This window comes from Rhinolophus ferrumequinum, chromosome 20, assembly GCF_004115265.2.
Source record: "Rhinolophus ferrumequinum isolate MPI-CBG mRhiFer1 chromosome 20, mRhiFer1_v1.p, whole genome shotgun sequence".
NCBI lineage: Eukaryota > Metazoa > Chordata > Mammalia > Chiroptera > Rhinolophidae > Rhinolophus > Rhinolophus ferrumequinum.
The window spans coordinates 17,505,839-17,520,745 of record NC_046303.1 but is presented as its reverse complement, the minus strand read 5'-3'; the positions used below and the strand labels follow the sequence as shown (position 1 = coordinate 17,520,745).

At 39.5% G+C, this 14,907-nt stretch overlaps 1 protein-coding gene across 2 annotated transcripts in view; it reads right to left on the bottom strand.

The window, feature by feature from the left end:
• HYCC1 (hyccin PI4KA lipid kinase complex subunit 1) overlaps positions 1-13,108 on the bottom strand; it is a 65,125-nt gene extending 52,017 nt beyond the window's left edge. For both annotated transcript variants that reach the window (XM_033088480.1, XM_033088481.1), the window contains exon 1: positions 12,894-13,108. The gene's annotated coding sequence lies outside the window, so the exon portion shown is untranslated. The remainder of the gene's footprint in view (positions 1-12,893) is intronic.
• Positions 13,109-14,907: the final 1,799 nt, after the last annotated feature.

Sequence of the window (14,907 nt, the reverse complement as noted above, 5' to 3'; positions counted from 1 at the left end):
GGTTTCTTCAGATACATACACAGAAGTGGAATTACTAGATCCTTCTTTGTCTCTTGTTATAGCCTTTGCTTTAAAGGCTATTTTGTCTGGTATAAGTATTGCTACCCCAACTTTTTTTGCTTTTTTTCATTTCCATTTTCGTGAAATGTCTATTTCCATCCCTTTTCTGTCTGTGTCTGTATTTAAATCAGAAGTGAGTCTCTTATAGGGACCATCTGTAAGGGTCTTGTTTTCTTATCCATTCAGCCACACTATATCTTGATTGGAGCATTTAATTTATTTACACTTAAAGTAATTGTTGATACATCGTTATTGCCATTTCATTCTTCATATTTTTTATATTTTTTTTCTTTTTCTTTTCATCTTAAAGAAGTTCCTCTAAGATACCTTGTAATGCTGCTTTGCTGGCGATGAACTCCTTTACCTTTTTCTTGTCTGGGAAGCTCTTTATCTGTTTTTCTGTTCTAAATGATAGTTTTGCTGGGTAGAGTAATCTTGGTTGTAGGTCCTCACTTTTCATCACTTTGAATATTTCCTGCCAATCCTTTCTGGCCTGCAGTTTCTGTTCAGAAATCAGCTAATAGTTTTATGGGGGCTCCCTTGAAGGTAACTAACTGCTTTTCTCTTACTGCCTTTAAGATTCTCTCTTTGCTTTAAACTTTGGCATTTCAATTATGAGAAGTGTCTTGGTGTGGGCCTCTTTGGGTTCATCTTATTTAGAACTCTCTGCGCTTACTGGGCTTGGATATCCATTTCCTTCACCAGGTTAGGGAAATTTTCTGTTATTATTTCTTCAAACAGGTTTTCGATTATTTACTCTCTCTTTTCTCCTTCTGGTACCTCTATGATGTAAATATTGGTATGTTTGATATTGTCCCAGAGGCCCCTTAAACTGTCCTCACTCTTTTGGATTCTTTTTTCTTTTTGCTGTTCTGATTGGATGTTTCTTGCTACACTATCTTCTAAATCACTGATTTGATCCTCTGCTTCATCTAATCTACACTTGATTCCCTCTAATGTATTTTTCATTTTAAGTTTTGTATTCTTTATTTCTGAGTGGTTCTTTTTTATATTTTCTATCTCCATTTTTATGTACCCTATCTCTTTGTTGACGTTCTCCCTGGGATCACTGAGCATCCTTATAAGCAGTGTTTTGAACTCTGCATCTGGTAGATTGTTTGTCTCCATTTTGTTTAGTTCCTTTTCTGGAGCTATGTTCTGTTCTTTTATTTGGGACATGTTTCTTTGTCTCCCCATTTTGGCTGCCTCCTTGTGTTTGTTTCTATGTAGGACAGCTTTGCCTCCAGTCTTAGTAGAGTAGCCTTATGTAGTAAGTGTCCTGTAGGACCCAGTGGTGCAATCTCCCTGCTCACCACAGCCAGGTGCTCCAGGTGTGTCCCTTGTGTGGGTTGTGTGTGCCCTGCGTGCCCTGCTGTAGTTGAGTCTTCATTGCTGTTTGCCTGTAAATGGGAGAGAATGACCCTTAGGATGATTGATTGTGAGGACTGGCTGTGACTGCAGTGGAGGAGTTGTGGTGCAGGGGCTGACTCTACAGAATAGGATCCACTCTAGCAGAGCTTTGGTGCCTGTGTAGTCTGCCCTTTGGTGCCTGTGTCATCCTTGGAGGTGGCCGGGTGCTGCTCTGCTCAGTTAGAAGTTGGCCACTAGGCATGCCAGCCTTGGGGCCTCCTGGGAGGGGACCTGCTGCAGGCCAAGTTCAGCTGCAGCTTGTGCCCTGCCCAGAGCCAGCTGGCATGAGTCACAAAGTAATCCACAGATGGCCACTGCCCATGTTGTGCTTGGAGGTGCCTCAAGAGGCTAAACCATGAACCAAAGCCAGCTGTCATTCGTGCCACACTTAGGGCAGCTCAGCCCATGGTATGGGACATGTCGGAACCTGATGCTGCTTGTTTGAGTTTTGTGAACCTTTGACTTTAGGAAAGTGTGCAGCATGAGCCACAGGAGGCTGTTTGTATGAAAAAGCCACTGGAAGCAGCCTGGGTATGCCTGCAAGTTGGTTGGGGTAAGTCTCTGAATCACCAAGGTGGGGCAAACAGTGTTAGCCATGTTGATGGAGACTCAGACATGGCAACCATCTGCATCTGCATGGTGGGAGGGGTGAGAATTCAATAAAGAAACAATGACTTCTGCCAGCTCCTCTGTCCAAAAGAAAGCTGCTCCTCCAGGCCTTGCCCAAAAGCCAGATAACTCAGTTCCTGCCTGTATGTCCCTGTCACCTTTCCAGCAGCTGCCCCAGCTTTGTAGCTCAGAGTGAGTGAGTCTGTCAGCAGGTAAGTCTATGCACAGGCCCTTTAAGGAATGTCTATGCACAGGCCCCTTAAGGAATGTCTGGGACTGTAGCCACCCTCTGTCTCACTCAGTCACAATCTATGCTGGTTTTCACAACCAGAAGTTGTACGGAACTTCTCTCCCTGACACTGAAACCGTGGGCTGGGGAGCCTGGTATGGCACTGAGACCCCTTGCTCCTCTGTAGTCAAGATATCTCTCCACAGCTGAGCTATCCTTCCCAATAGGTAATGCTCACACAGATGTGGGACTAGCCTAGTCTGTTCCATATCTAGCCTCTCCTACCAGTCTCAAAGGGCTTTTTGTCCTTAGTGATGGGGCTTTCGTTCAGTTAGACTTCAGGCGACTCTCAATGATGGCTATTCTGTAGTTTAGTTGTAATTTTGATGTGGTCATCAGACGACATAAGCACTTAAGCTCATTATTTTTAAGAAACAAAAGACTCAGGGGAAACCTCTGACCTAAAAAAATTCAGATAAAGGACCTGCTGGAGGAAGGGAGACATCATCATAGATAACTATAGTTTTATATGAACTAAGTGGGACTGACAAGGATGAACCCAGCAAGGCCTGTCTGATGAAAGTCCTCTCTGTGTCCCATTGTTAAAGATGGCCCAGCAAACACTTATTTACCAAACATTTGCTTTTCCATCTCCATGTGAATTGCATTCCTCCCCTGTGAAGTCCCAAACACAACCCCCTCACCCTTCTCCTTAGCTCAAGATGGTATAGAAGCCTCAACTGCCTGATCTGTCCTCATGTTCTATATTCTTAGGGAAGCCCCGTATGTACTTATGCAACAAACTTAGCTATTTTCTCCTGTCAATCTATCTCATGTTAATTTAATTATTAGTCCAGCCAGAAGAACTTAGAAGGATAGAAGGAAAATTATTTTTCTTCCCCAATAAAAGCAACAGATTTTGACTGTACTACAAAATTCTATTTGATTCTTCTCTATCAGAAACTCAGTGGATCTTATTGGTTTAAAAAATTATACTAACTAAAAAAGAAAGAAAAATTATACTAACCAAAGCAGAAATAAATAGTTCAGTATGACCATGTCTATTCATATTAATTGGGGTAACAGTCAATTTGTTTTAGCAGAGGCTGAATTATTAAATTATTTTTAAAATACTTTGCAATAATATTAAGTGTTATACTAATGTAACAAAATGTAACCTAGACATTGCTTTGCAGCTTAATACAAAACTAAAATTAGTACAGCAAAAATTTCTATCTTGCTGTCTCCCAAAGTACTTGAAAGTCCTGTAAAAATGTTTAATCTCTAAAGTAGTTTAAGCATTCTTTTTCAGTTATGCATTGTTTCCGAAGAAAGGATTTATAATGGAAAACAACATCTGTTTGGACTCTTTCACCACTAATTCCTGATTGATGGAATCAAATTCAATAAATCACATTACCTTACAACAAACTCCGGAGCTTTATAATCTGGTGACATGAAAAGTATCTCCCCTCATTACCATCTTGTGACCAACTCAATATGATATCCATGAAGAGGCTGACCTTTCTGAAGTGCTACCTAAAATTGTATAGTATGTTTAAAGTTCTCATAGTGAAAAGAACAAATTTTACTCTTAGTTGTCTTGATGTTGTCTTTCTTGGCCTGTCCATCTTTCCCCTCAGTCTATCATTATCATGGATAAAAAGAACATCTCATCTCCAAACAAAGTAATTGTGAAAAATTAAATATTATACAAATGATAGAAGAGCATATTGGAAGGAATCATTTTATAAAACATTTTAAATGGAAAATAGTTAATACAAAGTATAGCAAACATAACTAAAATGTCTCTTCTACTCCTTTCTATAGGGAGAGGAATCATACCTATGTCCCTTTAACAATCCCCCCACCTTACCCCAGTGTTTTAACATAGCTCAATAAATAGAAGAAGCTACATGGCATAATAAAAAGGTCCAACAAACTCATGACCATGTTCCAGAAAGTTACTTAAACTTTCTAAGTCTCAGTTTTCTTAACTGTGAAAAGTAGGTAATAATACTTGCATTACAGTAATGTTTTAGAGATTAAAAACAATGCAAATAAAGCACTGGCACACCACAGATGCTCACAAATGATGGCTCTAATTATCTATCACTAACAAAATATTTATCAAATGGACAATTGAGAATGCATTTCAAGATCGTATAGTTCCTGAAACGGAAAATGGAGGGAGGACGGAAGGGAGGATTTATTCGATTCTAATGCTCTAGTTATTTCCGTCCTTACTTATTCTTCACTGATTCACTTTCTGATTTAGTATCCTAATCTACTGGCACTGCTTCCAATTATTTTGCACCAATTTATTCCTTAATCCTCTTTACAGTATATATTGGTTCTCATCATATACTCTCCATGACCTTATAAATGACAAATCTACTGGTTTTTTCTCTGTACTCTTTCTTTAACCTTGTCACAAGTGTCTTCCTTTCTGAAACTCTACTCAGAAGACTTTACTGACTTCAGTATTCTGGTTCTGTCGCCCATGTAACCATTCTTCTGGTTTTCTGTACTTCTCTCACAGTCTATTTGATTTGCACATTTCTATCTACCCCACTTAATGGCTGCTTCTCCCCACACTCATTTCTAAAATACTTCCACCTTCTTCTCTATTCCCTTATCAGGACCCACTTGAAGTCATAATTTCTCAAAATTGTCTCTGCCTCTTCTGAACTACTGAAGTGTGGACTGCTTTGTGGACTATGTTGTCATTCTATTTGCAACAGTAATATCTATAAATTAACAAATTAGCAGGGACATTGAAATTTAGATCAAAAGGGTATCTATGTGCCTAGCAGGTTGAAAGCGGTCAGACTGGCAACTGTTTATGACCCCCCTCAAAGGGCAGAGGTGGGGAGTACAGTATGCGTATGTTTATTAGAACGAATACCCTAACTGAATTAATTAAATGTTGTTTACATTTAAAGGGGCAAGCCCCAAAAGATCTCAAAAAGATAAAAACAGAGTTCATAATTGCTTGCCCAATTTAAGCACTTTTAAGGCTTATAGTATTCTCTTAAATTTCCAAGCCTATAAGTCACTCTAGAAAAGAATAAATGTAAATCTTCCAATAACCAAAACCTCAAACAATTTTCATAGTACAGTTTAAGAACTCATATACAATGTTTTCATTAAGTCTAGTACAAATAACTGAATGAATCCTTATGCAGTTATCTGAGAAAGCAACTAATGTTCATCAGCTAATCAAAAGACTCTTTGTTCAAGAAAAAACACACCAAACAAATATCACTTAACATTTACTATTAAAAAGGCTACTCTGATGCAAGCCTCAACAATGACAAATATTTAAACTACAATGGAAAAGTACTATTTCCAAAACTTGATCTCTTATACGTGTTGCATTTAATAGTCTTTAAAAGGTACAAACACGATTCAGGAATGTAAATTGGTCTTGAACACCTTATAAATTAAAATGTGAATTACATAAAGTGCATTATGTAAATATCACCCCATTCCCATTCTGGCATCTTCTATCATAACCATACTGGGCTGTATTTGTTAAAAGAGCAGAATACATGCTATCGACACAGAATAGACCAGTAATAATTATGATAAGGTTACCAAAAACTGAACCTAATTGGGCAAAGAGGAAAATAATAAGACATGCAAATAAAATGATTAAATTTACTTCTTGGTAATACAGAGTAATGGAAGAGTCTTGGTTAGGAAAAATTTAGGAGACTGACTGAAAAACATGAGTTATAGCATCAGGTAGAATGGAGTTTAAATTCTCTCTACCACTAACTAGCTGTTGATCTTAAACTCTTTGAGTCTCAGTTTCTTTATCTTTAGACTAAGAATAATAATACTTATCTCATAAAGACACGTACAGATTAAATGAAAGTAATTATGCAAAGTGCTTAGAAAGTAGCAAATATTAAAATCTCAATAAATTGATTCAATCCAAAAAGACCTACACATTTTTATAGCTAAACTATTTCAGACCTTCAAGAGAGAGATTGTCAGAGCACATAAAAAGATAGAAAACTTCTCTCTCTCAGCTTCTCTCTCTCTCTCTCCCTCTCTCTCTTTAAAGCTAGCATATTCAGAAACCAAAACCTGAACAAGGTAATAAAAAGGAACATTAGAGATCAATCTTACATAGCAATCAAATCTAGCACTACTTTAAAGAGGTATGCTATTATTAAGTTGCTTTGTTTGGAAATCTAATATAATTCATCAACTACCAGATAAAAGAAGAAAAACCACATGATCATCTCAATGTATATGACAGAGACATGTGATCTGTTTCCAATTTAACCTCAATCCAAAAAAAGGGGTGGGGAATGGAGAGTCGAAGACTGTTTCCTTAACATGCAAAAAAATATTGTCAAAAAGAATACACAACTGTGAAACCCTAAAGGCATTCTTATTTGAATGAGAAATTAGCCAAAGATGCTCACTATTCAGTACTAAAATTAACATTATTCTAGACATTCTGATCAATGCAATTTAAAAAAAAATAAGGATTAAATATTGGCAAGAAGACAAAATTATCATCATTTACAAATATTGTAACTGCCTCATTACAAAATCCAACAAAAACTATTAGAATTAAGAGTTTTATAAGATGACCAGTTAGAAAAGAATATACACAAATCACCAGTTTTCCTATGTTCCATCAGGAAGCAGTAATCCTCCTTAAAATACAATGAAAAAAGATTCTATTCATAATAGCCATAAGTTCTAAAATACCAAAAATTAACTTTAAAAATTAGGCAGAACCACATGAAGAAAACTACATAAAAGATCACTTGGAGAAATGATGAAAATATTGTAAAGATATCACAACTATCTCTAAAAAATTAATTTAGAAATTCCAATGGGGTTCTTTTGGGATCCTAATAAACTGAACGAAAGGTAATCTGGAAAAAGAAATATATGAGAAATGCTGAAAATGTTTTGGAAAATTTAACAGGAATTAACACAACCATATAATTAAATACATTAAAAATTACAATAATTAGGACTGTTTGAAATTATTGGAGGAAAAAATAAAGAGCCCAATGAAGCAGAATAAAAAAGCTAAAAGAAAATCATATAGTATATATAAATGTGACTTGGTATATAATAAAAATGACATTTAAAACCTCTGAGGAAAGATAATTGTTTAATAAAAAGTGTTAATATAATAGACTTGCCACTTTAAAGTAATATAAGAAAATAGAGGTGAATAGCTATATAATTGGGGAACGCAAGAAGGATTTTCTAAGCAGGCAGATACCATAAAAGAAAAATTTGATAGATTTAACTACACTAAAAATGTTAAAAATCTGTTTAGAAAGAAAAAAACAAGAAACAAAATTAGGATGCAAATGACAAACCAGAGAAATTATTTACAATGTAATTTGACAAAGGTCTAACAGTTTTATATACAAAGAGCTCTCGTAACTCAGTTTTTTAAGATCTCCAATATTTTAATAAACAAGGGCCACTAATAGATAATTCACAAAATAGAAATATTTAACATTAATAATCAAATAAAATTTATAGAAAACACAACTTTTCATGTCAAAATAGCAGTTTTTTAATTGCCAGAGCTGAATACAGAGAGGTTGCTGGCATTCTCAAACACAATTAATAAAAATAAATATTAATTAAACTTTTCTGGAAGGCAATGTATTAATATCTATTAAAAATAATTTAAATATGCATAACTTTTGACTTCATAATTTATCCTAAGGAAATAAAGATATGGGCAAATGATTAATCTATCAAGAAGCTAACTGCTACACTATTCACTCACAATTATTGGAAAAAGCTTAAATTTTCAACAGTTGAAAGGGTGGTTAAATAAATGATGGTAAATCTATATGCCAGAATATTAGTCACACATTTAAAATGATACTATGTTGTAAAATATTATATTGACTCAACTAAGCATTCATTCAGTTATAAGCTAGTGACAAAACAACACACACACATACACACACACACACACACACACACACACACACTACATACAATATGGTTTCTTTTTGTTAAAAAAAATTAAAAAGTAAAACCCATTAAAAAGACCTTCAAGAATATTCACCAAAGTGTCAATAATGATTTTCACTGGGTGGAGGCATTATGTCATTAATGCTTTCTTGAATTTTCCAATTTTCCTGCAATTATTATGTATTACATTAGTAATTAAGAAAATACCAAATGTTTACAATATTGCTGTGACTACAGTAACAATAATACCCCAAATCGTGCCAACACTGATATTCCTGCTCTATTTAGGCTGCACCAAAATTAGGGATGCCTACCCTCTCTAGGTCAGAACATACTTTCATACTTTAATCACAATGAATTTTCAGAACTCTAGGAGCCAATCAGACAAAAGTTTTCACTGCATCTTTATAATCAAGTACAATGTCAAAAAATATTTACATATTAATCATTCTGCTAAGGAACAAGCCCTGGACCTCAGAACCAGTAGGGCTCAGCTTTTACCTCCATCCAAATCCTGAGCCAGAAAGTTTTTCTAAAAAGTGAGTGGGGGGAATATAGGTATTATCTTTTTGGTATAGAAAGTGTGGGCTTTGACAACTTCTAATCACAACTCTTCTCTGCCTCATTTGGGAGACAGAGGAATGATTTTTCTCCCCCAATGTATTTAAAAGGCATATATCCAAAGGGCAAGCACGCCCGTTTTCTTCTGAACAAAGATGCTGTAAACAGGAGATTTTCAAATGTTCAATGTTCTCTTTCCTCAGTGTAAATATGCAGCCTAACTCCGAAAGGGCCAAAAAGACTCTGGCGGTACTCTGGCTTTCAACAATAAGCAATAGTCAAACTGTTCATTCCATCTGCTCCCCTCCAAAAAAAATGACAAAGTATTACATGGTGGTGCCAGGGGTCTCAGGCTCCATTTAAGGGGTTTTATGAAGGACATCCATTTTCACAATACTAAGATACTCTCTAATTTTTTAGTATTTCAGAGAACCAATCTTGATACTACATGACAACTTTGATGCTGACATCTTTACCATCATATTCTTTGTTAGAGATGTTGCTTCAGAATTGTCTTTCTTATTGGTCAAAAGTTTAAATTCCAACCACTTCTATTGTCTCAGGGACTTAGTTCCTATACATATCTCATCTTTCTTGAATATCTTACTTCATGCTTTCGTTATACATGTAAAGAAACAATTACAATAGTGTTTAGAGGGGGATGAAACCGAGAGATTACAAAGGTATAGGAGAAAACTTTGGAGGAGATGAACATGTTCATTATTTTGATTGTGGTGATGGTTTTGTGAGTGTAAACATGTCAAACAAATTGTACACTTTAAATATGTGTAGTTTATTATGTGACAATTATACTTCAATAAAGCTATTGAAATACTGATGTCTGGGTCTCACACCACCCCACAAATTGGTATGGGGGTTCCTCCTGGAAACTGGGATTGTTAAAAGCTCCCCAGATGATTATAAATGTGCAGCTAAGCTTGAGGACCACTGCTCTATAGCTATCATTCTCCCCTCTCTTCTTAAGTTTTCTTGAAATGCCTCACTCGAGCATGTCTACTTTATTGCCTATTCTTTCTTAATCTTCTGAAGACTGGTTTCTGAACCAACACTTAGCTAAAACTGTACTTGTTAAAGTCACCTATGGCTTCCTGACAAATTTACTGCTCTCTGGAGTCCTCTCCCTACTTGACACCTCTTTACAACACTCAAAATTGTTGACCCATTCCCCCTCTATTTGAAAATCTCTCCATTCTTAGCATCTCTTCTGATGGTCCTCTATCTTTCTAACTGCTACAGTCCACTTCTATCTCTTTCACACTAATCTTCAACCTATTTCTGCTTTTTTATCAGAGTCTGTTCTCTAGCTGCTGCGTTTATCATACCTAAGGCTTTCCCTGAGTCGTTGCAACATCACCAAATCAATACAGCTTCAATTGAACCCCCAATCTTCCCTCTAACCCTGATTTCCTTTACAAATTCCACATCGGTAGATCCAAACATCTACATCTATCTTCATCTGAATGTTCCACAGCTTCCTTAAATTCAAACACTCCAATACAGAATTTATCATCTTCCCTCCATTTATGTGTTTCTCATTTCCAATCAATGGAACCAAGTCAAATCCTCAGGGTCCTGATTCCTCCTCCTTTCTTCCTAAAGGTGACAGGACCTGTCAGAGTCTACCTCACTCTGCCAGACTGAGGGTCTAAAACACAAATCCATTAACCGGCTTCTTATCCATCACTTTCAATCCAATCCCCTTAGGCAAGGATGCAATGCTTTGGTCTGGCCCTCTACCACCCTCCCTGTTCTCAATCTTCCACCTTTCCCCTATCTAACCCCTGTATTCAAGTCATGTCAATGTCAATGTTATTGACTTTGGACTTGTCATTGACAATGATTTCTCTAAACTGTCATGGTTTCTCATTTATTATATTCTCCGCTTGGAAAGTTATTCACTTACCGCCTACACTTGGCAAAATTATATCACACTTCAAAACTACAGTGTGCTCCTGACTCCACCTACATCCGAGCTGAGTTAGCCATCTCCTACTCGACTCTGCTGCTTCACTAGACAGATCTCTAATCACACTTATCACATGGTATAATTGTTACTTTACTTATCTATCTTGTACATTAGACAGTAAATCCTTGATGACAAGAGCTATGGCATTCATTCCGTATCCCTAGTACCTACTCAGCCTCGTGTTCCAGTACAAAATAAGTTTGACATAATTTCAATTACTTACAAAACATAAACTTGAGGTTCCAAAAATGGTCTTGATACTAACATTATTTAAAGATTTCTTAATGTTCATTATAAAATAAGTATTAGGCAACAGGATCCTGAATAAAATAGTTGACTACAAGGTATTTTTAAATGTTGTCAAAACGACACCACTCTAAAAAATGCGACCAAGAGCAGATTTCAAAAAATAGGAATTACACAAAGAAAAGGAGGAATAACATACTGACCTGGCCAATGCCTCATTTGATGTCCATATCCAGGTACTGTTAATGCTGACAACAAAGGGTTTATAATCCCTGTATGGCAATAATCATAGTAAAAGGATAAAATAAGCCAAATCCAGACTTTGTTTTCTAACTATGTGGTGGTTTTCTCCCTTGCCACTTTGTTTAAATGAAGTATTCGAATAACTGACTTGGAAGCTACTCTTGGCCAAGCAGATCCTAAAGATTTTTTACTTTCTTGCCCTTCCCTGTGCTTTAAAAATGCGGTGCTTTGGACTAATTTCAACCTTAAAATGTATTAACCTACAGGGGAAAAAAAAGTGCTTGGAAATGGGGGTGGGGGTAGAGTGTGGATGTTAGGACAATGTTCTTAAGGAAAAGAAGCCTCTTTTCACACCGACTCACGATTACACCTGTCCTTATGACTTTAGGCAGATAAGCTTTTCAGAGCAGAACATCTCCAACTGTAAAGGGCGACGTGAACCACAGAGGTGCCATACCTGCTTCCAACACTGCGCGCGACTCAAAGGGCAGACAATGTACAGAAGGACAGCCTGGCTCTGCTGCCCGCCGTACGGTCTCCGAGATAAGTCGGAGCAGCCAGTGGCACACACTCCCCCTACCTGAAGAGCCGAGCGGCTGCCCGGCGTGTCACAGCGGTGGTTTTTTTTTTTTTTTTTTTCAAAGAACCGATTCTCTGTAGTCGAAACCACGAGGGCAAAATTAAAATCTTTCAGGAACGTCTCAACTCTGAGCGTACAAAGCACACCTAGCACGCTGAAGGGCGGATACCCAGTTCTGCTGAAGCCTGCAAACTTGGAGCCTTGACGCGCAACAATTTCCAGCCAAAACGCCGACGATTCCCGAGGACGTTAACAGGAGCCCCGGGAGAGGAGTAACACGAAAAGGAGGCGGCGAGCGCTGAGGAGGAGAGCGCCAGTGTAGTAAGCAAGGCGGGACTCGTAGCGCTCTCTGGGTCCCTCGGTCCTGCCAGGGACCAAAGCCCCGGGCGAACGCCGCTCTCAGAGACGAGGGGAGGTCGACGGTGACCATTTTGGCCACTAGACTGGACGGAGGGCAGATGCCTCGCGGGAGTGGCGGGGAGGGGGTGGGAGGGGTTGTGGGGTGGGAGAGATCAGGCCGGAGAATCGGCAGCGGCGGGGGGTGGGGGAAAAGGGGGAGGGGCTCCCCCCCCCCCCCGGGCCGACCCCGCAGAGGGGCGGCCGGTCCCGCGGAGGCGGCGGCCCCGGGTCACGCCCGGAGTCTGGACCGCTCGTCGCCGGGAAGAAGACCCGAGTCCGCGCGCACAAAGCTGCCGTCGTCCAGGCAGCGGCAGGAGGGCTGCGCCCAAGTCCGGGCGAGCAGCCGCCGGCAGCAGCCCCCTCACCCGGCCCGGCGGCTCGCCCCACGACCTCCCCGGCGCGCAGCGCCGTCTCGCGCCCACCCGCTACGCCTAGCGCGGGAGCCGTTACCCACAACGAAGCCGCCGCTCGGGGGACAAAGTCTCGGTCCCCTCCCAGCCGCCGCCTCGCCCGGGCTCCTCCCTGACAAAAAAGTTATCGGTCTCCGGCCGCCTTGGGGGCCCCGCCGTGGGTCGCTCGGCTGGACTCACCACAGCGGCTCCCGGAGCTTCACCTCCAGAACCTCGACCTGTCTGGCCCGCAGCGACAGCGATAGCGGCTGCTCTGCCTTCTCCTGAGTAGCAGCACCACCTGCCCCCCTTCTTCCTAGCAAAACGGGTCCGGACGAGCCATCTTCCCCCTCCGCTCACTGACTGACAACCCAGCTCCAAGAGCCGCCACTGCCGCCAGCCACTCTGACAGGCACTACTAGGGACCCGTCCCCAGGCAGCCAACCACCACCGCCCCACGCCAGTTCGGCCTATCGCCGTCCCCCAGGGCGGGACCAGAATAACTTCTTCACCAATGAGAATCTTCCTCTGCTAAACCTGGGGCGGATCCTTGAAGTGAGAGGGAGGGCGATTTTATGTGGGCGTGATCTGAGCAATGGGCGTGGTTGGAGCGCCCTAGAAGAGATGATTGACTGCAAGATTTACGGCAACGGCTAGGCAATAGCGATGTTTGTCCTGGGACAATGAATGTCCCAGACTGAGCTCTCTCAGAAGAAAATAAGCCTGTCGAAGGCGTATTATTACGGATGTTAACCGTAATCACAGAAGACAAACTAACTGATATTTTAATGTCTTGGTCAGGAGGATTTACTTCCCAGTAATTGGAAATGCAAGAATTTGTCAAAATCTTATCAAATTCCAGGAGGAAAAAAAAATGTACGTTTTTGCAAAGTGCATAAAAAGTTTCCCCACTTTATTATATCATTATATTCCTTAGTCTGGAAAAAGTCAAATATAATTCCCCAATTTTCTTTCCATGGGCTGTTTTTTTTTTTTTTTTTTTTAACTCCATCTTCCCTTCCTGCTCTTCTCCCAAACACATATATTATTTTGTGTAACAACTGGAACCTGAGCACATCTGAACTAGCTCCTAAATATAGTCCTTCCGTTTTTTGCCTCCTCGACTCTTCCTACCACATCTCTCTCAAGTCAAATCAGAATTAGAAGAAAAATGGACCTTCAACCTGGAAGACGGGAAGTCATTCTAGATTTATACTATAATAGAAAAGGGAAAGATTTCTAAAGCACCAAGTGATTTTTTCAAACACGCCAAGCACGTAAATAAGAAAATATATTGCTTGATATCAAAAGGGCCTCAAGCAAACAATTCCAGGTAATCATTAGGGCAGAACTACAAAACAGACAGGATCCCTGTTCCAAGAGCATAGCCAGATGTATAAGCAAATGACAAAATGGAGTGATAAGGGCAAGAAAGCTAGGTTCAAAGAGCAAGGAGAACACAGAGGAAGAAATGATTGTGTTTAAGAGAGTCAGGGAACTTCACAAAGAAGGTGATGTTTGAATTGGATCTTAAAAGGTAGGTAGGAGTTTGCCTGAGAAGAAAGTCAAAGGGCATTTCAGGAAGAGGGAATAGCAGGCTCTAAGGTATGGAGTTGTGAAAGTGCACTGAGTGAAAGGGGATCATTGAAAAAGTACGTAGGGCTGAAAGGGAAGTAGAAGCCAAAAATTAAGCTAAAGACAAAGGTTGAGATGAGATTGTAAAAGGCCTCATGAACTACACTGAGGTATTTAGATGAGCACTGTCCCATAGAGCTTTCTACAAAGATGGAAATGCTCTATATCTGTATTGTCCAATGTGATAGCCACATATGACTAATGAACGCTTGAAATATGTCATAGGTGAGAAACTCAACATTTATTTGAATTTTAATAACTCTCATATTGGACAGCTCAGGTTTAGACTTTATTCTACAGGCAGTGAGGGACCAACAGAAGCTTTTAATCATGCGGACAACATAATCAGGTTTCTTTTAAAAGGGGAGAATCCTAAAGACAGTGTACGAGTATCTATTCTTTTGGAGTGGAATCTCTTGACAGATCAGACCAGGATAATGATGGAGGGTTGGCAGGATAATCTAGGTTGGCTGGGCCAGCACCTGGCCTGGGAAAGTGTGTACCCAAAGGAATAGGGACAGAAAAATCTAGAGAGTATGTTATGACATCATCGAGAACACAAGCAGTCTAAACCAGAGAA